This window comes from Ovis aries, chromosome 2 (genome assembly GCF_016772045.2).
Source record: "Ovis aries strain OAR_USU_Benz2616 breed Rambouillet chromosome 2, ARS-UI_Ramb_v3.0, whole genome shotgun sequence".
Classification (NCBI taxonomy): Eukaryota; Metazoa; Chordata; class Mammalia; order Artiodactyla; family Bovidae; genus Ovis; species Ovis aries.
Window position 1 is genome coordinate 141,617,022 of NC_056055.1, and position 27,697 is coordinate 141,644,718.

General features: G+C 40.4%; 1 protein-coding gene across 14 annotated transcripts in view; it reads right to left on the reverse strand.

Annotated features, from left to right (window-relative positions):
- B3GALT1 (beta-1,3-galactosyltransferase 1) overlaps positions 1-27,697 on the reverse strand; it is a 621,523-nt gene that overhangs the window by 66,872 nt on the left and 526,954 nt on the right. Inside the window, exon 2 of one of the 14 annotated variants that reach the window (XM_060409813.1) lies at positions 9,441-10,219. The exons of the other annotated variants lie outside the window; for them this stretch is intronic. The gene's annotated coding sequence lies outside the window, so the exon portion shown is untranslated. The remainder of the gene's footprint in view (positions 1-9,440; positions 10,220-27,697) is intronic. 14 annotated transcript variants of the gene reach the window in all.

The following is a 27,697-nucleotide window of genomic DNA, read 5'->3' on the forward strand; positions in this document are numbered from 1 at the left end:
GCTTTTATGGGGGAATTATTTTTAAGATGGATATAAGAAATTATTTCAGTTAATTCAAGTAAATAAATGGGCAATGGAGCCTTAAAAGGCAAAATGACTCTAAGAAGGACAAAAAGAAAGCAATGCCCGTGCAAAACAGAGTTCTTCAAAGGCTCCCTCCCCACCCTAATTAAAATTTTCAAAAGGGAGCATTGGTTTTTTCTTATTTCTGTTCTGTAGCACTATAATATCAAACTGCTTCTTTCTTTCCTAATAATTTTGGATCTCTTTGAATAATCTTTTAATTCTCTTTACCATCTATCTGCTACATAGGTTCTTAGGAAAATGCAAATTACAGTTTGCCAGTAGAATTTCAACCCAAATACTCAGAAAAGCGTAGGAGAGCTGAGTTTGATGGTGGAAACCCGGTTCTGCTTATCTCAGTGCTCACTGACGCTGCCTCTTAACCAGGTTACCCTTCCACTTCCCACGTTTATTTGTTCTTGTTCAGAACCCATTGTTTGCAATCAGAGAGCAAGCAAGTACTTGAGGCTCTGAAATCTATTTTACATCAATCCATAGATAATTTCAAAGGTGGAAAAGGAAAGTCATCTCCTCTTTATCTTGATATTCGTAATTGGAGCTCTGTGAGACTGTTTACCTTCCATCTTCCACGGAAGCCGTGAGATGAAAGCAAGGTGCGAAACAGCAGAGTCTTTGATCATTTTGACTTTGTGGAACTGGGTGGCCAGGATGAAAGTCCACAGTTGATCACATTAGTGAATTCCCTCTTAAACTTTTTAAAAGAGAGAAATAAAAAGGATTTGTCCAACAAATAGCATGTTAGAAAAACAGTGGCAATGAAGTTGACCTTTCTGTTATATCAAAGGGGCCTTACTAAGTGCCTTATGGATAAACTTCAAGGTTGAGGAAAATAACTGCTACACAGGAAAGCGTTTTGCTTATTTATTTTTTCTGTTGGCTCATTTAGAGAAGCTCAAAATCTTAAACTACCAGTTAAATTGGGTGCCTGCTAAATGAGAAAATTTGCAACATATAGTTTATTTAATGCTCTGGTTAATGTTACACAAGGTATAACAAAACTCCTACTAGGTTTTTTTTTTTAATGCAATGGTAAATCAACAGAAAAAAAAAGTTTTCTTTAACTTTACTAACTAAGGCAATGTATTCTAGCATGTATGTTTATTTATTAAAAACATTAAATTCAACTAGATTTACCCAAATAAGACATATATTCATTAGGCTCACTGCAAAGTTTTAGTTTATTCAGTGATAATTGAGCTGAAAAAATAATTGAGATGGATGAGTAACAAACATAGGAGAACAAATTTCTGTTTCAAGAAGATTAGAAATATTTCTCAGTAGTTAGAGACAGACCTCCAGAATATGAGGAGGACGGGCATTTGATGCAGCAAGAATTGTATAACACGCCCACTGAGGCTCCATCTTCCTACTGAAATATCTATGGCAGAGTATTTTCAAATTTGGGGAAAATCTCACTTGAAAAACAGGCTAGTTTTGAAGTAAAAAGGGAATCAGCTAAGAGGTAAAGTCTAAGGCTGATTTCTTCATCTTTCCCCTAGTGAGATGAGAGTGAAGAAACCGTACTTAAAGGAGGAAAGAAATTCAAGGAATTGAGAGAGACAGAGAGACAGTTTGTAGCCTATAAAGTACTAACATTTGAAAAAAAGATGAGTGAATATCCATCATTCAGATGTCTGTTAACTTGATGCCATGCAGGTCAAACATCAGGTTGGGAGTTAAATTTTTCATTTCTAAAAATAAATGATAGAGGATATATGCTTTATCCTTGGAGTCTTCAGAACATTGATCATTTAGGTTATTTCTACTGGGGAAATTTTACTTACCACCTTACTTTTATAGTTTGTCTTTTCCCTATACATCTTGCCTCTACAACTAGAATGGAAGAAAAGCCAAACTAATCATCTCCTTAGCAGCAGACAAGGTTAGTTCCTACCTGGCCCCCATTCTTTTTGGACTTTTCCTTAGTAAAAGGATTTTGCTCCCTTCTGTACCCTTCACATACTAGAAGCTAGAAAGGCAGATTCTAGCTTCAAATGAGTCACTGATCTAAGCTGCTCCATGGCGGCCTCTGTCAGTGACTGGGTTAAGCAGGCACATTTCATTTAATCCTGACTGCCACACTTGAAAGAAGATCTGCTGAGGCCTTCTGGGAATGGGTGCCTTCACCCTGAGAAGGAGGCATTCTGAGTATACATCCTCTCTTTTATGCTGTCACCTGTTGATGTGTCTGTAAGTAATGCCTGCAGCTACGAGCAAGGAGAATGGAAAGACGGATCGAATGGGAATCATAGTTCCAACGGATGTGGATGGATTGACCGATCCTGGGCTTACTTGACTTCCACACACGTGTGGTTATCAGAGATAATAAATTCCCTGAAAGCACCTTAACTGATCAGTTTCTAGTCCCTTCAACTACACTGGTGAGTATGCAGCTTCCACTTCTTTTCCTTCCTCATCCTCCAACTCTACCTACCTATCTACTTATTATCATCTATTTAACATCAATCTACAATTCTGTCCTCCTGTCTTAGTTTCGTTTCTGAAAGTCTTTCTTTTGGGCTCTTAAAATAATTTCTAATTCATCTCCCTATCTGTAGCACTAGTCTCTGACTACATCCAGCAGACTGCAACCATCCTGCCTTTTCTAGAAGGGAAATTAAATCACATTATTCCTTCGCTTAAATTCTTTAAATAGTGTCTTATTATTGGGAGATAAGAAAGCCTTCCTCAGCAAGCAATTTGAAATAGAAATAGAGGAAAACAATAGAATGGGAAAGACTAGAGATCTCTTCAAGAAAATTAGAGACACTAGGGGAACAAGCGTATCATGCAAAAATGAGCATAATAAAGGACAGAAATGGTATGAACCTAACAGAACCAGAAGATATTAAGAAGAGGTGGCAAGAATACACAGAAAAATTATACAAAAAAGATCTTCATGACCCAGATAACAACGATGGTGTGATCACTCACCTAGAGCCAGACATCCTGGGATGCAAAGTCAAGTGGGCCTTAGGAAGCGTCACTACAAACAAAGCTAGTGGAGGTGATGGAATTCCAGTTGAGCTGTTTCAAATCCTGAAAGATGATGCTGTGAAAGTGTTGTACTCAATATGCCAGCAAATCTGGAAAACTCAGCAGTGGCCACAGGACCAGAAAAGGTCAGTTTTCATTCCAGCCCCAAAGAAAGGCAATGCCAAAGAATGCTCAAACTACTGCACAACTGTACCCATCTCACACACTAGCAACCTAATGATCAACATTCTCCAAGCCAGGCTTCAGCAATACGTGAACAGTGAACTTCCTGATGTTCAAGCTGGATTTAAAAAAGGCAGAGGAACCAGAGATCAAATTGCCAACATCCGCTGGATCATGGAAAAGCAAGAGAGTTCCAGAAAAACATCAACTTTTGCTTTATTGACTACACCAAAGCCTTTGACTGTGTGGATCTCAACAAACTGTGGAAAATTATGAAAGAGATGGGAATACCAGACCACCTGACCTGCCTCCTGAGAAATCTGTATGCAGGTCAAGAAGCAACAGTTAGAACTGGACATGGAGCAACAGAGTGGTCCCAAATAGGAAAAGGAGTACGTCAAGGCTGTATATTGTCACCCTGCTTATTTAACTTATATGCAGAGTACATCATGAGAAACGCTCGGCTGGATGAAGCCCAACCTGGAATCAAGACTGCTGCAAGAAATATCAATAACCTCAGATATGCAGATGACACCACCCTTATGGCAGAAAGAAAAGAACTAAAGAGCTTCTTGATGAAAGTGAAAGAGGAGAGTGAAAAAGTTGGGTTAAAACTTAACATTCAGAAAACAAAGTTCATGGCATCTGGTTCCATTACTTCATGGCAAATAGAGGGGGAAACAATGGAAACAGTGACAGACTTTATTTTGGGGGGCTCCAAAATCACTGCAGACGGTGACTACAGCCATGAAATTAAAAGACGCTTACTCCTTGGAAGAAACAGACAACATAGACAGCATATTAAAGAGCAGAGACATTACTTTGCCAACAAAGGTCCGTCTAGTCAAGGCTATGGTTTTCTCAGTAGTCATGTGTGGATGTGAGAGTTGGTCTATAAAGAAAGCTGAGCCCCAAAGAATTGATGCTTTTGAACTGTGGTGTTGGAGAAGACTCCCTTGGATTGCAAGGAGATCTAACCAGTCTATCCTAAAGGAAATCAGGCCTGAATATTCATTGGAAGGACTGATGCTGAAGCTGAAACTCCAATACTTTCGCCACCTGATGCGAAGAAATTACTCACTGGAAAAGTCCTTGATGCTGAGAAAGATTGAAGGTGGGAGGAGAAGGGGATAGCAGAAGATGAGATGGTTGGATGGCATCACTGACGTGAAGGAGATGAGTTTGAATAAGCTCCTGGAGTTGGTGATGGACAGGGAAGCCTGGCATGCTGCAGTCCATGGGGTTCCAAAGAGTTAGACACGACTGAGTGACTGAACTGAACTGATTACTGCGAATGGTGAATGTAAGACCAAACTATTTTTATGTTTACAGGGTATTCTATAATCTGGTTCCTCCCAAGTTCTCTATCCTGGAATACTCTTTATTAGGTATTGTTTAGCTGGCTCCTATTCATCCTTCAAGACCCAGTTTAAAAGCAAGAAGTCCACTCTGCAGTATTGCTGATCCATCATGGTCAGTGATCACTCCCTCTCTGTGCCACCTCAGTATCTTGCACATAACTTCATCAGTACTTTCATTACTATGTTTTTTGTAATGTTTATAAACCTATCTTCTTCAATAAACCACAAACTCTTGAAGCCAGAGACCATGTCTTATTTCCTTCTGAATCTTTAGAGCTCAATCCAGTGATTTGCTCATACTAGCTGTTTAAGAAATATATTGTGATTGATTCTAGAGGGAGGTCTGCAGTGCAAAGATGGGACATTTTAACTCAAGAGAGCTTAACTTTCAGCCTGATAAATGTATATAGCACCTCTTCTATCTTTACCTTGAACTGATAATGCCTACGTCATGATATGGGGGAGATCAATGTCATAAGCACCAGGATCCTGTCAATGAGATTAGAATAAATTATTATTTTTTATTTGCATTTTTTTTTGGAAAATGATTCAAGAGTTCTTGATAAACACTCTTTCAGAAGTAAAAAAAAAATGCTTTAAATAATGATCTAAGTATGAACTGTTCAATAGATCAATACATAGAGAAGTAGTTACTGCATGTATAAGATCCAGTGATCCAAAGGTGAAAACAATGTGATTTTTATCCCCATTCACAAGGAAAAATACAAATTTGGCTTAGGGTATATCATATTGTTCACAGAAATAAGGCAGCCTTGATCCATGCTCACTTCATGTGGAGACAATTTATGGCTTTCTCCACAAAACATATGAAATGGATTTATTACACGACCCTCTGGGCATATGTGCTTTATATTAAAGGACTGATCAAATGATCATATTGACAGCAAAGTAAACCAAGGAATAAAATTCTACAGCACAAATTCCTCATGACCATTCTTCAGAGACTACTCAAGTAGTCCCAGTTCAAGCAGAAGTCAGTATATACTGAACCAGATTTTAAATTTAGAAGACTTCTCTGATTTTGGAATCTGCCTAATTTTGACCTAGAAAAGCCTACAGGTTAAACCATGGTTCCCAGAGGAAGGTCACCCAGGTAGGAATCCTACTACTCACTGGGTGTGTACCCTTGAAAGAGTTCCTTAACCTCTCTGAGCTTTCATTTCCCCAAGTGTAAGTGGGGGTGACGGTAATGCCTATCTATAGAATTGTCAAGAGGATTTAAATGTGTTAATGTTTGTAAAACACACTGAGAACACTGCCTGGCACATAGGAAGTATTATGCAAGTGTTTGCCGGGTAAACAAGAATTTGTATTCATCTCCTGACACAGCTCCAGCAAATAATCTAAAGTGGAGATCTTTGCATTTATGCTACATTTACACAAAAGGGCAACTAGGAAAAAATAATGTAGCTAGGAAAAAGGGGAGGCACTTTACTTAAGAATTTAGTTAGGTCAATACAAATGGTAATCTCAAAGCTCTGGCTAGGCATTTTTCTAACTAAGGGGAAGGTAGAAAAACCGCTATTTTAAACATCTCCGTATAGAATAAGGATTTGCACAATCTGACAGGAAAAGGAAGAGCATGGGGCTGATGGAAGGAGCTAACCAGGATTTGCTCCAGAATGTGGACACTGACCCCATTCTGGGGAGGGGTTGAGAGAGATGGGGTCTTTCTACCGGAGATATACTTTTCCTCCTCTGTATCAGTTTTAAACCCTTGCCTCTGAAGTTGTCCTTGAGAAGTGTGTGGTTGTATGGGTCAGGGAGTGATGGGAATGGGGGGTAGGGATGGGTGGTTCAACAGCAGTGATTTAAGAATAGGAAAGCTTCAAGGTGGGAGAGGGGAGGTGGGATGAATGGGGAGATTGGGATTGACATGTACGTACTATTGATGCTATGTATAAAATAGATAACTAATGAGAACCCACTGTATAGCTCAGGGAACTCAGTGCCCTGTGGTGACCTACATACGAACAATTCAAAAAGAGAGAGGATATATGTATATGGATAGTTTATTCATTTTGCTGCACAGCAGCAATGTTGCTAACACAACATTGTAAAGCAACTATACTCCAATAACAATTTGAAAAAAAAACATAAGAAAGGAAAGCTTGCCCATAGCTTATCCAAGTGGTGACATCTTAGATGGAACAAGACTCACAGTGCTCATCCTGGCCTCGTAGTACCAATGGGCAGAGGCATTCAAGTTCACTCCCCTTGGCCTGCTGCTGCTGCTAAGTCGCTTCAGTCGTGTCCGACTGTGTGCGACCCCATAGACAGCAGCCTATCCAGCTCTCCCGTCCCTGGGATTCTCCAGGCAAGAACACTGAAGTGGGTTGCCATCTCCTTCTCCAATGCATGAAAATGAAAAGTGAAAGTGAAGTTGCTCAGTCCTGTCTGACTCTTAGCGACCCCATGGACTGCAGCCCACCAGGCTCCTCCATCCCTGGGATTCTCCAGGCAAGAGTACTAGAGTGGGGTGCCATTGCCTTCCCCTTGGCCTAGTTGACCCCAAGTGGGGTGTTAGTCTAGACTGAACCTCTCAGCTTAGGAGAAATAGTCTTTCAGGAAAAAAAGGTGCTAAAATCTCAGCTGAGACCAACTCACTGGGTAGAATTAGATTTCCCAATCGGTAGGTTAAAATGGTCTTAGCAATGTGCAAAGGAGTGGGAGTCAAACCTAAGTGCCATGAACAAGCCTGGAGCTGAGTGTGTCTTCAAGGGGATACCCCTGAAAGGACTGAAGACTTCTAGTGATTTATTGTACTAGGTGATAGTCTGATGAAGTATAGAGCTAAGAAATCCCCACCTCTTTCGGAATTCTCTTTAGTTATTGCTAACTCCAGAGAAGTCTGAACCACTTGTCCATCCTTGTGTGGTGGTGGTTGTGCAGAAGACAGAGGAGGAATGCAAAGGAAAGTGGGCCTCACCTTCACCCTTCTGTTCGCATCTGTGTAGATTGTAGCTGTGTAGATTCGATACCATCTGTGTCTATAATTTCCACACTGTAACCACTTGGCACAGAGTGATTCTTGATTCATGGTGAAGCTGGGAATTACAGGAGCACCAGGGAATTTAGAGAAGCAGAGGTGGAAAGCTCTGAAGAGATTTACAATGACATTCACCTTCCTCAATGTATACTACAAGAAAGGTTCTTTTTGATGTTGTGGTAATCCCAATAATAAAACAGCTGTTTTCTTTGAAAAAAACTTTTCAATAGTAATGGTTATTATTACCATCACCATCATTATTATTTGGACTCTATCATTATTGAGCACTTACGTGGCAGGTACTGTGCCAAAGGCTTTATTTACACCCTTCCATTTTATCCTTAAAATATTATGCCCATTTTGTTGGTGAGAAAATCAAGGCCAGAGAGGTTAAGAAACACAGTAGCATTGCAAAGTTAGTCAGAGTCAGGATTAAAACCCAGATCAGTTTCTGACTTGAACAAGGGTAGTAAGAATGTAGCCAACATAGAAAATGAACACATTAACTACCAAATCATGATTTCTTTAAAGAGAATCAAATAATGCTGTAGAGCTTCATTACCATTTCCCCATATTTATTTAATTTGACCTTATAACCTCCCTGTAAGGCAAGTGATGTATAACTCCTGTGTAGCAGATGAGGAGCCCAAGACATTGTGTGTGAACAACTAACCTAAGATGAAACTGACAGGTGGGCTTCCTGGCTGAAAATCATCCTCTTCCCACTAGTATGCACGAATAGGAATGATCTAGATTCAACAGATCTTTTATGATGTCGAAGCCCATCCAAATTCAGAGTAAGAGGCAGACCTGCCATTTGCATCTGTGTTGATTTAATAGCTATAGTGATTCAGAAAAGCTGACTAGTGGGAATGATTGGAAATGAGCAGGGGAAATTGCTTTCAATGTTTCACTCATGAATCAATGGTTCTTGCTGATTTGAACAGTTGGAAAAAAGTTTACTGATATGAAATTGGAAAAGCAGTTGTAGAGAAGCCCTGAGGCTGAACAGAGCTTTGTCAGCCTTCGCAGAGGGCTTTTATCTTCTCATTTGACTTCATAAACAGTGAGCACAAGGAAAACGGATGCTACCTCCTAAATGAGAACTCAGCAGCAAGAGGGAATCTGAGGTTTGGCCCCTGAATTCATAAGGAAACCTTTACATGATTCCTTTACACGATAAGGAAATCTTTACATGAACAATTCTAGATCTGTTAAATGCTCAGCACTTCTGTTAAATGCTCAGTGAAGCATGACATTCAAGGGTTTTATGCATTTGTTCTAATTAGCTAGTTGATTTACTCCAGCAATAGGAAATAAAATATTTCTAATAATATGATATAGACCAGTGCACTGTGGTGTCGATCAATGAAAATTATATTGTGTTCTCACAGCTTCTTATGAACAACACAGTGAAGAACCCGACTGGAATGGCATGCGAACTCTTTCTAGATGACCAAAGAGAAGTTCTGTCCCGGGAGAGCTGTGTCACTATCAGCTGAAATCTGAAAACAAGGACTAAGGAAAATAAAAGCTGCTCGGGAATGATAACCTGGTACACAAAGCCCTTTTTGGAATCTGCCTCTTTGTTGATTATCACGGGCTGTGCGGCTAGTGGTTTTCACTCTGTTCTGCATTGCTGAGACCATGACCACTTCCCCCAGATCCTTCACTTCTGCTACTAACAGATTTGGTCCTCTGGCTCAGATTCTCCCTTTATTATTCAGCTATGGAAATTTTTTTGACCTTGACCTATACCAAATGGCGATCATTACCTAAAACAAAGTACTTACTTTTGGGTGAAGGTGAAAGTGTTAGTCACTTACTTCAGTTCAGTTCAGTTCAGTCGCTCAGTCGTGTCCGACTCTTTGTGACCCCATGAATCACAGCACGCCAGGCCTCCCTGTCCATCACCAACTCCCAGAGTTCACTCAGACTCATGTCCATTGAGTCAGTGATGCCATCCAGCTATCTCATCCTCAGTCATCCCCTTCTCCTCCTGCCCCCAGTCCCTCCCAGCATCAGAGTCTTTTCCAATGAGTCAACTCTTCGCATGAGGTGGCCAAAGCACTGGAGTTTCAGCTTTAGCATCATTCCTTCCAAAGAAATCCCAGGGCTGATCTCCTTCAGAATGGACTGGTTGGATCTCCTTGTAGTCCAAGGGACTCTCAAGAGTCTTCTCCCAACACCACAGTTCAAAAGCATCAATTCTTCTGTGCTCAGCTTTCTTCACTTAAGTCATGTCTAACTCTTTGTGACCCCACGGACTGTAGCCCACCAGGCTCCTCTGTCCATGGAATTCTCCAGGCAAGAATACTGGAGTGGGTTGCCATTTCCTTCTCCAGGGGATCTTCCCAACCCAGGGATCGAATCCAGGGCTCCTGCATTGCAGACAGCTTCTTTTACTGTCTAAGCCACCAGGATAACGCCAATTATATATTGTTTTAATGGACGAACTTCCTCAGGGCCACAGATTTATGTTGACCATGTGGGATAAGTCAGAAGTGCACAGGAAATGAATGGGCAGACTAATACATGTTGATGGTTCAGTGCTTCTTATACCACGGTAATAAATATTGTCTTTAAATACTGCATTTTAAAACAGCTTAAAAAAAAAAAAAACAGAAAAAACTTAAACTGCCATAAAAACACTAAGTCCTCATTCACTCAAAGCACTAGCTAGATATAAGAGGGTGACCACTTCTGTTATCACTATTCACATGTGGTTTTCACATAGTCATACTATTAATAACACTGTGTCCTACTGTGCTTGAAATGTTCTGTAATCTCCTTTTTATACAACATCATTGTACATAGGCTTTCTAAATATTTACACAGTCCAGGGAACCATAATTTTCATCGTCAGAGATTTATCACTGTATTAACTTTACAAATTTTGTCTCACCACTCTTAATTGTTGAGCATTTGGGTTGTTTCCAGTTATGCGCTTTTACAAATAAGGTAGTTATAAACATCTTTGAACAAGTAGGCTTAAAAGCTACTTTCTTTAGATAATTCCCCAGGGTGGGGATACCAGCTCAAAGGTCATGATCATCTCATTTAGCTCTTGCAGCTCCGAATGCTCTCTAAAAATAACGTGCTAATTAGCATGGCACCTGGGCAACTAAATCCTATTTTCACCTTCATGAATGTTTATACTGTCATGAAAAAAAGGATATAGCTTCAGAGCTCTCCAAAAGCAACAGGCTATGAACACTGTCTGCAGCTATGCATGCCCACAGGACTCCTCAGAGGCACATATTAAAACATCACCTTGTGGTTGGCCATCAATCAGTGGGCCCAGTGTCAGGGGCCACCATGTATGACAATTACTGAGCCTCATGTGCTCCATGCATTTGAGCCGGGCTGCTGGAATTCAGTACTTGGGCATCTTGGGGAACAGAGTCAGGGAGCAACGGAGTTTAAGAAGGAAACTGGCTAGATAAGGTGACTTGGATTACTCTCAGCTAGGAATTCCTCATGCCATCGTTTTCATGCCGATTTACATCTACCATTGCTGGTTACTCCTAAGACCAACCCTCTCCTGTTGCCACTGCTAATGGTCATGCTTATTTCTGCTCTATGCAGTCATCAGCCCCGGCTTCTGCCAGAGGTTACTAGCCTGGAAAAATTGCTTTTAAATCTAATGAGATGGGTGGTGTCCTTAAGTCAGAGGAAGTTAATGACCACAGAAACTTTGCTGAATTTCATTTCCTCTGACTGCAGGACTTGGCATTTGAAACCAAGATTAGCTAGAAGGGCACACTGTCTCTTTGATCTCTATTCCTGCCCTCGCCAGAGTCTCTGGGCAGCCATCAGGGTGGGATCAGACAGTTTCTTCTCCATCCCCACCCCATGCTAAGCAGTCACCTCACCCTTCCTGATTATTTGCTCTTAAAGGCATCAGCTCTGTTGGGGATAAGAAGATAAATTCCCAACTAGCTTCACGGTAAGAAAATGTGTGGAAAATGATTAAACGTTCTTCTTTCAGATTCCAGAAAAATAACTCCCACTCTGCTGGTGGAGGCATCACATAATGACTCAGAGGCAGGCGTTAGGGGGAGGTGGGAAGGGAGTAGAATGGATCTCACACCTCACTTGGCGCCAGGAAATAACAATTGCATGGACTCTCAGCTTTTACCATCTTCTCTCTCACCATCATCGGATGCAGTTGATACAAAGATAAATAGAGAAATGTCCCCTGGTGGACCACTAATATTTGGGATTTTTTTCCTCTGTTGAGTTCAATGATTAAACCTCATTGAAAAAGGTATCACATTTGTGGGACCCTCTTTATTCTTTCTAATCACTTTTCTTTTTCTTTCAAACTTGTTTAGTATGAGATGGGGAGGAGGGTGGGTAAAACAGAAGGTAGAAATGGTAAACTGGAAACTCTACCATATTCCCCCATGAGTGCTGACCTACAACACACAGCCTGCTCCTGTTTCATGTTCTCTGCCATTCACTATAAATTACATGTCCCACCAGACTCAGCCCATACCTTAGGGAGAACTCGCCAGTAATCAGTCGCACAGTCAAAAGCTCTGTCTACTATTTAACCTAAAATGTTTCTTTCTTTAATGTATTCTTATTATTTTCTCTTTATGGTTACTGTTAAGATAATTTCATGATCTTATAAACAGAGCTTTTAAAGGGGCTTGGATAGATACCATAATTAGATTCACCTATTTAGGAAGGCTTCACAGACAATTTAAGTTTTTAGAAATATATTTAGAAAAATACTTGCATAATTTTCTACTGAAAATCTTTAAGTGCTCTGTTACAATAGCTTTCCCTCCAGGAGTGGGGATGGGGTATCAGTACTTATTTTATTTATGGAATAATTAAGACAACACACTACATTCATTTGGGTGAGCAGATCCTTTCACCATGCTGTTGTATCATCTAACGTTGCAATTCTTTGATTCTGAACGTGTGTGCATCTTTAATTTTTCTTAACTGTTCTGAAATTCACATAAGAGACTACTAACCATTTTTAATGGAACAACGCAGTGTCATTTAGTATATTCACCGTGTTGTACCCCACCACCTTTACTGACTTTGAACATCTTTTCATCATCCCAAAACGAAACCTTTTACTGTTCTCCTGTCTCTTCAGCCCTTGGAACCACCAAGGGTTTTCTTGTTTCTCTGGATTTATCTATTCTAGAAATTATATATAAATGGAATCAAACAATATGTGGCCATCTAAGTCAGGCTTCTTTCACTCAGCATAATGATGCCAAGGTTGGTCCACGCTGTAGCATGGATCACTACTTCATTCCCACGTATTTTCTTTTTTAATAATAATTTTAATTATTTGTTTCTGGCTATGCTGGGTCTGTGCTGATGTGCAGGCTTTTCTGTGGCCAGCAGGGCCTGTTCTCTAGTGGCAGTGTGTGGGCTCCTCATTGTGCTGGCCTCTCCCGTGGCACAGAATAGGCTCTAGGGCATGTGGGCTGCAGTAGCTGCAGTTCCCGGGCACTAGAGCACAAGCTCAGTAGTTGCGGCACACGTGGTTAGTTCCTCTGTAGCATGTGGGATCCTCCCGGACCAGATATCAAACCCACGTTTCCTGCACTGGCAGGTGAACTCTTCACTACTGAGCCACTAGGGAAGCCAGCCATGTGTGCTTTTCACAGCATCTAACATTTCCAGACGCTAATGCTTTCAAGCTAATGTTGGCTTGAAAAATAAATGCAAAGGTAAGCAATCCATGGGGTCATACTTCATAATCAAGTTCTAGAAAACCTAAGTGTTACAGAACACACAGGTTTACCCAAGAGCTACAGGATGCCTCCCTCCATCACATGGCATCTCATTTATTGAGCCACTCTGCTATTACTAAAAGAAATGAAGAGCCTATACTCTTTTAGAGGGCTTCCCTGGTGGCTCAGAGGTTATAGCGTCTGCCTCCAATGCGGGAGACCCGGGTTCGATCCCTGGGTCGGGAAGATCCCCTGGAGAAGGAAATGGCAATCCACTCCAGTATTCTTGCCTGGAGAATCCCATGGACGGAGAAGCCTAGTAGGTTACAGTCCACAGGGTCGCAAAGAGTCGGACATGACTAAGCGACTACCGCTGCTAGTCCTATACTCTTTTAGAGATCTTCAACCCTGAAATGCTTTTTTTTTAATTTGAAAGAAGTTTCTTCCATCATCTTCAGTTGTGTCATTTACATACAAGAGCACAATTTTTAAAAAAATAATTTTTAATTGAAGGATAATTACAATGTTGTGTGTCTACTGAATATACATATGGCAGAAACCAACACAGTGGCTTTTGTGGTTAACTCTGAAAAGCCCTGGTGCATCCTGTCAATGACCGTAAAAGTGACACCTCCGCTCTAACCCAGGCTGCCTGTCAGGTACAATAATACCTGTGGAGCTCAAATAGAGTTGAAGTCCATCACTGAAACTTCAGCATGGATCACTTTTCTGGTTTCAGAAAAGTGGCATTTTGTAGTGGCAGGAAACAATTCCAGGGGACAACTAAGCTTCCAAAGTACAGCAATTTAGTCAATAAGTCAGGCTTTATCAATGAAGTGTGCATCTGTAAGAATATGTCAAGATATACTAACAAAAAGATGTCAAAGAGTCCCTGGGAGCTTTATGGGCATAGAACTGTTGTTGGAATTGACTATTTACTTGAAAGTGTTTGACAATGGACAGCTGCATAGAGATGTCATCATGATAGATATCTCCTCTTTGTTAGTGAGTTCTTACAATTTTAGTGAGCCTTGCAGAGTACAGAATACGCTCTTTAGAACATGACTACTAAAGTTGATTGTTAAAAGCAGTGCTCTCAACTTCTTGTACACACAGGAAAAGATTTTAGCGTAGCACGTTAGGGTCAATGGTCAAAGCTCATCATGACTGGAGATGACTGGAACAGAGGTTCTGGTCACTCTGGACCTCATGAGTCATCCCTTGGACTCAGAGATCAAGATTTCAGCACACCAGCTTGGAGGCACTTGTATGTAATGTGATATTATCCACAAACATTTTTCATTCAAGATTCTTTTAGTCACAGGAAGTCTGTGTTAGGAAAAGCTGCTTTGAAAACCAGCTTCCCTTTCTTGAGGTACTGTCTTAAATATGGTGGATGTAACATGGCAAAGATAACAAATGAACTCTTGTGTGATGTTTTCCTGAGTCACTTTGCAACTTGTCTGAGCTTTGTGATCCATATAGTGAGATAGACCTTGGAAGTTAGCAAGCAAATAATTTTCCTAACATTTGTGCTGACATTTTGATACACATTTTAAAAAGCTGAATGTTTTAAGATGTGTGATATTAAGTGGAAGGGATTACATATGTGGTAAATTCTTTTAATAGTTTCCATAATTCTCTGAACAGATGGATCAAACTCTCTCATCCAGTGATTACTCTGAAATTAATAACAGTTATGAGTTTGAGTGGCACTGTGAGAACAATACAATATGTGATGCTCTGGTTCTTACTGTTCTTTTTGATGGTTGTTTTCATAAACAGACATTCATATTTGGCCCTGCCTGCTGGGCACTAAACCACAGAGTCCCTGGACACATGAAATGACCAGTACCTACAAATTAGGAGAGGTTCTAACAGCTTCTCTGGGCATGCAAACCAAGGGACTTGTATTTCAACAATGCTCCATGTAATAGCTCTGATCAGTAAATACTAAACAAAGAAAAAATGTGCACTGATCAGGACTACCTGCATCAGAAAAACAGGAAATCACTGTGAATATATTCTGTGCAAGCTGAGGAGCCTTTCCACAATAGAAAGAAAATGGAACTCTCATAGCAGATAACTTAAATAAATCTGTTGGTCTTAAAATATTTACCAGCCTGAAATAGTTCTACTACCTTCCTGAGTCTGCCATTCTCTTCTCATCATGCAGATCATTAAATTCAGATAATCTACATATGGCAAGCAATTCCAAACGGCTCCAAATGTCTTTCTTCTGCTATGCAGCTTGTTTAAAAAGATTGAAAAAATGTGTGGAGGGCAAAAAAAAAAAAAACAAAACTGAACATGATGTTCAAATACTTCACTTATGTCTGACATCTAGTGACATTCAATGAATGAATGAAAAAAAAGATGCATTTCTGCTGGGTAAATCTCTCTCAGTGTTCCTCTGGATTCTCAGGTGAGAGTCTACCTGCACAGATCTAGCCTCCTCCCAATTCTGTGACCAAAATCCTTTCATTAGATGTTACTGTTAATCGGTAAGTGTCTCATAAGGAGATAAACAAAGAAGGGTATAAGAATCAGCCCAAGTACCCTTACTTTCCAAGGAGGTAGCATAGACTTGCTCTGCTGGGTCCACCCCTCAGTCTAGCAGAAAGGGATAAGTTAGAGAAAATGATTTAACATTTTAAGCAATCCCTAGAGAATTTCACTCAAAAGGATTTGCCACCCCACCCATCTGACACTCCTTTATAAGCGTTCTTTTCCTTATGTGATCCATAAGAAACCATAAGATTCTGCTTATTAGAAGGACACAGATTACTTTTAATGCTGAAGTTCTCTCCAAATCCTAAGACAAGGAGAGAAAAGACAAAATACTGAAGTAGCTGTTGGGTCTCTATTTTACCGACTAATGGAAGAAGTATACGGACTCTTTTCCTTGTATCCAGTATAAATACAACTTAGTTCTGTGTTTCCACACAATTTATGTATTGATAAGGAAGAATGTTCAAGCACTTCGATCTTAGAGAAAAAAAAAAAAGACAGAAAGACGAAAAGTATAGTGTGGGTCATAGGGAAATAAGACAATGGACACAGAGGAGTTGATAGAAGGGAGAAGCAGAGAAAAGAAAAGGAGAAAAAATACAGAGGAGACAAGTAGAGAGAAGTAAAGTAGAACACAAGCAAGTAAAGCAAGTAAATGGTGAACTGATTTAAAGAGGAACACCTGTTTCGTTTATGCTTCAACTACGAATATTCATCCACCGAATGCCTACATTTTTGGGGGTCCCTAGCTTTGGTATTTAAAACATATGGATTGGATGAATGGACAGATTATCCCCAAATTCATGCTTATTCTAGATCAGTGGTTTTCAGCCTCAGAACTACTCACAATTTGGGTCAGATAATTTTTCTGATGTGGAGCCTGACTTATGCATCACAGGACGCTTAGCAGCATCTCTGGCCTTCACCCACTACATGCATGCATGCATGCTAAGTCGCTTCTCCTGCTGCTGCTAAGTCGTGTCAGTCGTGTCCAATTCTTTGCGACCTTATGGACTGTAGCCCAGCAGGCTCCACTTTCCATGGGATTCTCCAGGCAAGAATACTGGAGTGAATTGCCATGCCCTCCTCCAGGGCATCTTCCTGAACCAGGGACCGAACCTATGTCTCTTGCACTGCAGGCGGATTCTTTACCACTGAGCCACCAGGGAAGCCCTCACCCACTACATGGTCCCAGTCAACTGTGACAAACAAAAGTATCTTTCAGTTCAGTTCAGTCGCTCAGTCGTGTCCTACTCTTTGCGACCCCATGAATTGCCGCACGCCAGGCCTCCCTGTCCATCACCATCTCCCGGAGTTCACTCAGACTCACGTCCATTGAGTCCGTGATGCCATCCTTTGGTTATTGCCAAATGTCTCCTAAGGCAAAACTGCCCCCGGTTAAGAACCACTGTTCTAGGCTTATGGACCCACTCAGTGCTGGAAATATACTTGGTAATTAATGACAATACACTGGATAGACATCACAATAAAATGTCTTTTTCTTTTTACTGTCCTTAAGAAATTATAAATGTCTTTTGGAGGAATGCTATAACACTTTCATACAAGGTTTTGTTTTCTCTAAGGAAAATAGTTTTGTTGGCAGATACAATAATTCATAATGATCATTAGCATTAATAGTTGATATACTACTGAATGTCATCAAGTGTCATGTTCATATTATATATGTAGTTTACCTGTTCATTTTAATTTCTGTTATTACAAAAACTCTATTATAAACTCTATTTTCCCCCAACTCACTCTACTGTATTTTCCAAGTTAGATCTGGTATGTGCCTGAAATTCAGAAAAATTCAATGTGATTTTAATTGTCTCTTACTCTTTTTCTCTCCAGAAGATCCTGGGAAGGTACTATGATCAAATTTTACTACATATAAGAAGATCACTGCTGCTGCTACTGCTGCTAAGTCACTTCAGTTGTGTCCGACTCTGTGCAACCCCAGAGATGGCAGCCCACCAGGCTCCCCCGTCCCTGGGACTCTCCAGGCAAGAACACTGGAGTGGGTTGCCATTTCCTTCTCCAATGCATGAACGTGAAAAGTGAAAGTGAAGTTGCTCAGTCGTGTCCGACTCCTAGTGACCCCACGGACTGCAGCCTACCAGGTACCTCCATCCTACCAGGCACCTCCATCCATGGGATTTTCCAGGCAAGAATACTGGAGTGGGTTGCCATTGCCTTCTCCACTTTCAAAGACAAAAACAAGCCAAATAATACCAGACTTAAGGTGCAGAAGCAGAAGATATTAAGAAGAGGTGGCAAGAATACACAGAAGAACTGTACAAAAAAGATATTCATGACTGAGATAATCACAATGGTGTGATCACTCACCTAGAACCAGCCATCTTGGAATATGAAGTCAAGTGGGCCTTAGGAAGCATCACTACAAACAAAGCTAGTGGAGGTGATGGAATTCCAGTTGAGCTATTTCAAATCCTAAAGGATGATGCTGTGAAAGTGCTTCACTCAATATACCAGCAAATCTGGAAAACTCAGCAGTGGTCATGGGACTGGAAAAGGTCAGTTTTCATTCTAATCCCAAAGAAAGGCAATGCCAAAGAATGCTCAATCTACCACACAATTGCACTCATCTCACACGCTGGTAAAGTAATGCTAAAAATTCTCCAAGCCAGGATTCGACAGTATGTGAACCGTGAACTTCCAATGTTCAAGCTGGTTTTAGAAAAGGCAGAGGAACCAGAGATCAAATTGCCAACATCCGTTGGATCATTGAAAAAGCAAGAGAGTTCCAGAAAAACATCTATTTCTGCTTGATTGACTATGCCAAAGCCTTTGACTGTGTGGATCACAACAAACTGTGGAAAATTCTGAAAGAGATGGGAATACCAGACCACCTGATCTGCCTTTTGAGAAACCTATATGCAGGTCAGGAAGCAACAGTTAGAACTGGACATGAAACAACAGACTGGTTCCAAATAGGAAAAGGAGTATGTCAAGGTTGTCAACCCTGCTTATTTAACTTCTATGCAGAGTACATCATGAGAAACGCTGGGCTGGAAGAAGCACAAGCTGGAATCAAGATTGCCACAAGAAATATCAATAACCTCAGATATGCATATAACACCACCCTTATGGCAGAAAGTGAAGAAGAACTAAAGAGCATCTTGATGAAAGTGAAAGAGGAGAGTGAAAAAGTTGGCTTAAAGCTCAACATTCAGAAAACGAAGATCATGGCATCTGGTCCCATCACTTCATGGAAAACAGATGGGAAAACAGTGGAAACGGTGACAGACTTTATTTTTTTGGGCTCCAAAATCACTGCAGATGGTGATTGCAGCAATGAAATTAAAAGACGCTTACTCCTTGGAAGAAAAGTTATGACCAACCTAGACAGCATATTAAAAAGCAGAGACTATTACTTTGCCAACAAAGATCCGGAGAGTCAAAGCAATGGTTTTTCCAGTAGTCATGTATGTATGTGAGAATTGGATTCTAAAGAAAGCTGAGTGCCGAAGAATTGATGCTTTTGAACTGTGGTATTGGAGAAGATTCCTGAGAGTCCCTTGGACTGCAAGCAGATCCAACCATTCCATTCTAAAGGAGATCAGCCCTGGGACTTCTTTGAAAGGACTGATGCTGAAGCTGAAACTCCAATACTTTGGCCACCTGATGCAAAGAGCTGACTCATTTGAAAAGACCCTGATGCTGGGACAGATTGAAGGAGGGAGAAGGGGACAACAGAGGATGAGATGGTTGGATGGCATTGCCAACTCAATGGGCATGCGTTTGAGTAGACTGGAGTTGGTGATGGACAGGGAGGTCTGGTGTACTGCAGTCCATAGGGTTGCAAAGAGTCGGACATGACTGAGGAACTGAACTGAATTGAACTAAGATGCACGATGGCAAGAGGAATTGAAAAAGTTCTCCTAAATGTTACTCCTAGTTGTCTTAAGATTTAAATCATGTTTGTCACTGTAGACTTTCAGATATTTAGAAAGCAGAAATTGAAGTTATACAGTGTCTCATTTCACAGACCAGGAAACCAAGGCAGGGGGCTGATGAAAAGTAATTCTTGTGTTTGTCAAGGAGTATGTTGGATACAGAAAAGCACTGCTGGTTAATTCACACGCAGGCTCTGACCCAGTTTCCACCAAGCTTATCCAGTGCCTCTGATGGGCTCAGTGATGCACTGGCTCATTCACCTGTGTTGTCTAAGCTACTGCTCGGAAAGCTGAGTGTCATCAGTTCTGTCATTCACACTTCAGAGGAGACAGGTTTAGTAAGGTAATTTTCACAGGTTTGAGAAACTCTGTCAGAATTGGGATGTGGACAGGGTCTTCTAATTCTAAGATTATGGCTTTTCTTCTATACTGTGTTAATTTCCATAAATGGATGGTTGGGGCAAAAAGGGGTGGAATTTTCCCCACACAACACCCTCACATGGTTTTCATGTCCAGAATCCCCCATCATTCACATCTATGTTCTCATCACGTGAATGACATAAACTCGAAAAAATGGGAGAGATAACATCTAGGTCTGGAGGTACTGAGGGTAACTACAGAGGTCAGAAACATCTCTTTGGAGGTGGGAAGTGTCTGAGATACCTCTAATTGTGTTTGTGTGTGTCCAGAGTTACATAGCCATCTCTTTGTACAGCTGCTTAATACATTTTCTGATGTTCTTTTTGTACTCTGGTTTCTTTCATTTGATTACAGAGTGAAGAGGAACTAAAAAACCTCTTGATGAAAGTGAAAGAGGAGAGTGAAAAAGTTGGCTTAAAGCTCAACATTCAGAAAATGAAGATCATGGCATCCAGTCCCATCACTTCATGGGAAACACTTCAGTGGAAACTGTGTCAGACTTTTTTTTTGGGGGGGTGCTCCAAAATCACTGCAGATGGTGACTGCAGCCATGAAATTAAAAGACGCTTAGTCCTTGGAAGGAAAGTTATGACCAACCTAGATAGCATATTCAAAAGCAGAGACATTACTTTGCCGACTAAGGTCCGTCTAGTCAAGGCTATGGTTTTTCCAGTGGTCATGTATGGATGTGAGCGTTGGACTGTGAAGAAGGTTGAGTGTCAAAGAATAGAAGCTTTTGAACTGTGGTGTTGGAGAAGACTCTTGAGAGTCCCTTGGACTGCAAGGAGATCCAACCAGTCCATTCTGAAGGAGATCAGCCCTGGGATTTCTTTTGGAAGGAATGATGCTAAAGCTGAAACTCCAGTACTTTGGCCACCTCATGCGAAGAGCTGACTCATTGGAACAGACTCTGATGCTGGGAGGGATTGAGGGCAGGAGGAGAAGGTGATGACAGAGGATGAGATGGCTGGATGGCATCACTGACTCAATGGCTGTGAGTCTGAGTGAACTCCGGGAGTTGGTGATGGACAGGGAGGCCTGGCGTGCTACGATTCATGGGGTCGCAAAGAGTCGGACATGACTGAGCGACTGAACTGAACTGAACTGAACTGAAAGAATAAGGACTCTGTTCATGGTTTCTCTTGGGTCTTTTAACAGTACCTAGAGCAAAGCTGCAGAGAAGGCAATGGCACCCCACTCCAGTACTCTTGCCTGGAAAATCCCATGGATGGAGGAGCCTGGTAGGCTGCAGTCCATGGGGTCGCTAAGAGTCGGACACGACTGAGCGACTTCACTTTCATGCATTGGAGAAGGAAATAGCAACCCACTCCAGTATTCTTGCCTAGAGAATCCCAGGGACGGGGGAGCCTGGTGGGCTGCCGTCTATGGGGTCGCAGAGAGTCGGACACGACTGAAGCGACTTAGCAGCAGCAGCAACAGAGCAAAGCTGTTTAAGTTTCCTAAGATTCCTGTGAATACTATTAAATCACAAAAAAATCCAATGTTGCATGATCTTATTTATAGTCTAAATAGCAGGGAACTTGGAGAATGCTTGAAATAGATTAAAAATTCCTTTTGTAAAACAGTGCTTGAACCCGAGGAGAGGAGACCTTAAAAATTGGAATTCTGCTGAACACTGTGCCTCAGAGCCTTCCTCTGATTTGACTCTCCTCCTACTTTTGCGTTTTGGTAATCTTATACTCCATGCCACTCGTTTCTAGAAAGCTGGAGTCTCAGGCATGCATGCATGCTCAGTCGTGTCCGACTCTGTGACCCCATGGACTGTAGCCCGCTAGGCTCCTGTGTCCATGGGGTTCTCCAGGCAAGAATACTGGAATGGGATGCCATTTCCTCCTCCAGGGGTGTCTCATGAGCTAATTAAAAATAAAACGTTTTCCAAGTATGTATGTTATAAGTTGATGGTAGGAAATCTAGAAATTACAGAAAAATATAAGAAAGAGCAGAATATCATCCATAGCTCAGGGATAACCACTATATCCCTGCTTTTGGGTGCTCTAACTTTGAGTTTAGTTTCCATATGTATGTGCATATATAATCCCTCTTTCTTCAACCGTGTGTGTGTGTCTCTCTCTATGTGTGTATACTTTAAAAAATGAACTGGAATTATACTCTTTACAGTTTATACTTTTATGTAACATTATATCATGAGCATTTTTTGGTAAACATATCTTTTACTGGGTAGAAAATATGCCATCATTTGTACATAGTATAATTTAACTAATTTCATACTGCAAATATTTAACTGGTTTAAATTTCTTGTCTCAAGTAACAGCATGAAGAATTTCCTTATTTTCAAATCTTTATCTGTACCTATATTTATCTTCCTTCTTACAGAGTTCCAGAACTCACATTACTGGTTATAAAGGCAGAAACGTTTTAGGTTTTCTGGGAAGGTTAAATTTCTTACTACAAATTACACATGGGAATGGTTATCTAAAGGAACCTCATCAGCATTAAACTGTATCATTTAAAAATTAGTGCTTCTGCTCTGAGAGGCAAATGATAATATCTTATTACTATTTTAATTTGCAGTTTTTGATTGCTAGTGAGTTTGAGTTTTAATAAATTTATTAATATAATTAAGGAAACCTACTTCATTAGCTTAAGTTCAGTCTTAAGCATAAACACAGAGAGCTACAGAAGCAAATATCAAAAGGCCAATGATTTCTTCAGTTTCATATAGAAAAATAAAATTCTGAGAATGTACAACAGCAAGGAAAATTGTTCTTCATTTTTTCAATAATATTCTTATTTTAATATGGGCTATAGGTGCTTGCTGGGATCAAGGTATAAAAAAGGTGGGGACCTTGGCTCTTTAATCCATGCGTATTGTAATGCTAACAAACATTCAAGTGATGATTATAAGAATGATTGTTAGAAAGTTTGAACATACTAGCTCACATAGATTACTGCAACATGGGATTCTTTTTTTCAATTTTTAAATTATTTTTTGTTTTACAATGTTGTGTTGGTTTCTACTACACAACATGCTGCTGCTGCTGCTGCTGCTGAGTCGCTTCAGTCGTGTCCGATTCTGTGCGACCCCATAGACGGCAGCCCACCAGGCTCCCCCTTCCCTGGGATTCTCCAGGCAAGAACACTGGTGTGAGTTGCCATTTTCTTCTCCAATACATGAAAGTGAAAAGTAAAAGTGAAGCCGCTCAGTCGTGTCCGACTCTTAGCAACCCCATGGACTGCAGCCCACCAGGCTCCTCCATCCATGCAATTTGCCAGGCAAGAGTACTAGAGTGGGGTGCCATTGCCTTCTCCGCTACATAACATGAATCAGCCATAATTATGCATATATCCCCTCCCTCCTGAGCCTCCCTCCCTGCCCCCATCGTTCCCCTCTAGGACATCATACAGCACCAGACTGGGTTCCCTGTATTATACAGCAACTTCTCACCAACTATCCACTTCACACACGAAAGTGTGTATATGTTATGCTACTCTCTCCATTGGTCCCACTCGCTCCCTCTCCCACTGAGCCCACAAGTCCATTCTCTACGTCAGCAGCTCCATTCCTCCCCTGCAAATAGGTTCATCAATACTACGTTTCTAGATTCCATATATGTGTGTTACCGTATTTGTTTTTCTCTTTCTGACTGACTTCTCTCTGTATAACAACTCTAGGTCCATCCACCTCACTAGAACTGACTCAAATTCGTTCTTTCTTGTGGCTGAGTAATATTCCATTGTATATATGCAATACATCTTCTTTATCCATTCATCTGTTGATGGACATCTAGGTTGCTTCCATGTCCTGGCTGTTGTAAATAATGCTGCAATGAACATTGGGTACAAGTGTCTTGGAATGTGGTTTTATCAGGGTATATGCCCAGTAGTGGGGTTGCTGGTTCATTTGGTAGATTTATTCCTAGTTTTTAAAGGAATCTCCATGAGAAATTACTTTTTCAGTGATTTTATTATTACCTGCTTAACAGTCACATGGTGGTTCAACAAAAGAACAACTGAACACTAGGTTATGATAAAAGGTCCTGTTAGTCTAGGCATAAACAATAGTCTTTCAATAGTTCAAAAAATAGGACACTATTTCAATTTCAGTCTGAAGCATGGATCTTTCAACTGAGTATTCGGAATAGCTAGCTATGGGTTTGGACCTTTTTAGGTCAGAAGAATAAATCTCCTTCAAGTTACTAGACTGGTAAGAATAAATGACCACTTGGACTTGGGTATGGTTTCCCCAAGTTGTTTTACTTCGGAATCAGCTAACAAGTACGCAAAAGAATGGTAAGAGATAAAAAAATAAATAAAACAAACACATGATTGGATATGGTTCCCACTGCCTTTGAAATTCTTTCTAGAAATACTGAAGCATAGTAGTTGAGCAGCCTATGAGGAGTGACGAATCTGCTAAAGGAGCCTAGAATGTTGTAACCTTTGCTTAGGAAAGTTCATGCAGAATTGGAGAGTCTGACCACCACCATATAGGCAACACCTTGTTTTTCTGCAGTTAATTTCTTCTTCCTTCTATTTTTCACTTATCACTTGGCCTAAATAAGGATCCAAAGCTAACATGCATCTGCTGCATGTGACTTCCATTATTTCATGCATCTTCTTATGCAGTTCTTTGTAGAGGTGATCTAGTTTATGGCAAATCATTTTAAAGGGCCAGTTATGGAAACATATCCATGAGCTATAAATTTAATATCATGAAAATGCACAGTAAATTAGGGCAAGGTAAACTTGATACTAATGTGCCGGGAGCCAGCGTGAGGAATCCCGCCCATGGCAAAGGTCATGAGGAAGGAAGCCCGACAAAACGCAAAGGCGTGATCTGGCTTCAGGGGTCCCCCTGGGTTTTCCTGAATATCTACCCCCCAAAACCAGAGTCTGCCTGCCTTATTGTACTGTGCTTTCCACTCTTCTGATATTCTCTGGAAAAAGTTAACTCAGGGCTTCAGTTAACAGTCTCCTGCATATAAAAAGAATGTTTCAGCTCAAACCCCTTTGATGGCTCTCTAACTTGCCTAACAGTTGCCTATGCCATCTCCCCTTCGAATTCCCTGGATCCACCGGGGCAGGACCCCGGCACTAATGTTTTCCTTATAAATAAATATATATATATATACACACACATATACATATATGTACCATACATATACATGTAAATATTATATGGTTGAATTATACCTTCAATTATAATATTATATATATATATAAAATTAAAAGTTGCTTCTAAATTACCTGGTTCTAGAATCCATTCTAAGTGGGCAAAAATTGTTCTATGAGCTAAAATTTGTACATAGATAAATTCATTAATTGATTTATTCATCTTAAAAACACTTATTGAGTTAAAATTTGCCAACTACCCCATTCATTCATTCATACCTCAACACAACAAACATTAATTCATTCTCTCTTCAAATCAATGCACTATGTCATAGTGAACAGGCTATTGTTCTTTCAATAAGAAGCTCAGAGAAATTTTTGCTAAAACTTATGTGTTTTTTTTTTTTTTTGGCTGGGAAAATTCTGCATTTAAGAAATTAGGAAACATTTGGACAGCTCTATTAAGTGATAATTATCTCTTGACAGGTATCAATATAATTTAATCAGTATCACTGCATATGGTTAGATGAGCTTGAGAAGTGTAACATATTTTGTAAGTTATGTATTTGCAAGTGCTAAAAAGTTTAGGAGATTAATAAGGAAACATAAAACTAGAGTGACCTTTAATCTTGTAATTACAAATGGAAATGCATCTGTAGCTAATCAAAAGGTCTTGTGCTGCACATCTAAAAGTAAGGTACCTTACTGATTCACTGGGTCTCCAAAATTGAGACTCTGTCTTAGAGGGCATTTCTACTTCCACAAGTTGTAAGCCGTTCAGGGTTACATGATAATGGATAGCAGTTAAACACAGGGCTTTCTAGTTACACAGACTTGAGTTCAAATTCTGAGTTAGCCATTTATTAATAGTGTGACCTAGGGTAGATATTTAACCTAAGCCTGCAATTTCCTTGTTCATAAAATAATAACAGTCACTTTCCATGGTGGTTATAACAACTAAATGAGATAATGCATAAAAGCTTCAGTGACACTTCCTGGCACTGAGCAAATGCTTAATACATAGCACTATTATTACACAAAATATCATTATGACTTTCTTCTCAGGTCAGCTTTCAAAAATAACCAGTTGTAAGAGCACGTCAACATACTGCATTGTTCAGGGCTTCTAAATGAACTCGTCTAGGGGCTTACTTTGTAGCTTGTCAATCAAGCAACATGATTCCGATTATCCAGTTTATCAACCTAATGTCTGGCACTAAAAACTATTCCAGCCTTTTTTGTTTCCTCAGTCAAATATTAATGAGCTATTATTTTACATAGAAAAATCCTTTTTGTCTAACAAAGAGTTGAGGTATTAACAAAAGGTAGCGTAACTTCCATGCACTAAGTTATTGGTAAAGCTCTGGCAAGCAAATCCTAAGCAGAACCATCTTTCTCCCATTTTTATTTAACTATTGGTTACATTTTTGATTTCCAGGCTTTGATTGAAACTGCCTGGCCAAATTCCAAATATGAGTGAGACAGGGACTCTCCAATGAATGTTATACTCCTGGGCTTTCCCTCTGACTTCTTGTTGTGTAGCTGCTAGGTTGTGTCCAACTTTTTTCGAGTCCTGTGGACTGTAGCCTGCCAGGCTCCTCTGTCCATGAGATTTTCCAGGCAAGGATAAATAGAGTGGGTTGCCATATCCTTCTCCAGGGGATTTTCCTGACCCAGGGGTAGAAACTGTATCTCCTTGCGTTTATAGGCAGGTCCTTTGCCACTGAGCCATGTGGGAAGCCCTTTCCTCTGATTACTCCTCATTTTAACCTGGCCTCTTTTGATTCGTTCAATTTGTGTACAGTAAGAGGTGTTCTAAGAAGAAATGTCTAAGAGGTGTTTCTAAGAAGAAAATCTGTTGAACGTGGCCATGTGAAACCACTTTAGTCATCTTTGCTACAAATTCATGCATACGTGAAAAAATATATTCAAATGACAGCTAAGCAGTATATTTACTCACAGCATGTTGGAGGCATCAGTTACTCAGAACCAGAGCTATTTGACTGTAAAAAACAGATATATTTAGGATTGGATGGAAAAAGGAAGAAGGGAGAAAATAAGTCTTTATGGTGTTTCCAATATAGATAGGCACTACAAAGACACTTTCACAAGTCACAGATTTAGTTCTCACAAAGATCTTGGAATGCGTTATTAGTCCATATTTTTAGGTCAGTAAACAAAGAACTGAAATAAAATGCTTTCCCCAAATCATAAAGCTAACACGGCGTGGAGCTATAATTTGAACACAGAGCTGATTGCAAAACCTATCCTTCTTGCACTACCCAATGCAGAAAAAAGCTTGCTTCTCCAAAAGGATTGATCAGTTCTTAATAAATGTTTACTGGACACCTAGCTGCTGTCAAGGATGGGGCTGGGGTGAGGCACAGTGAAGGCCCTGGGAGATCGAGCTTTTGACTTAAGGAACAAAAAATC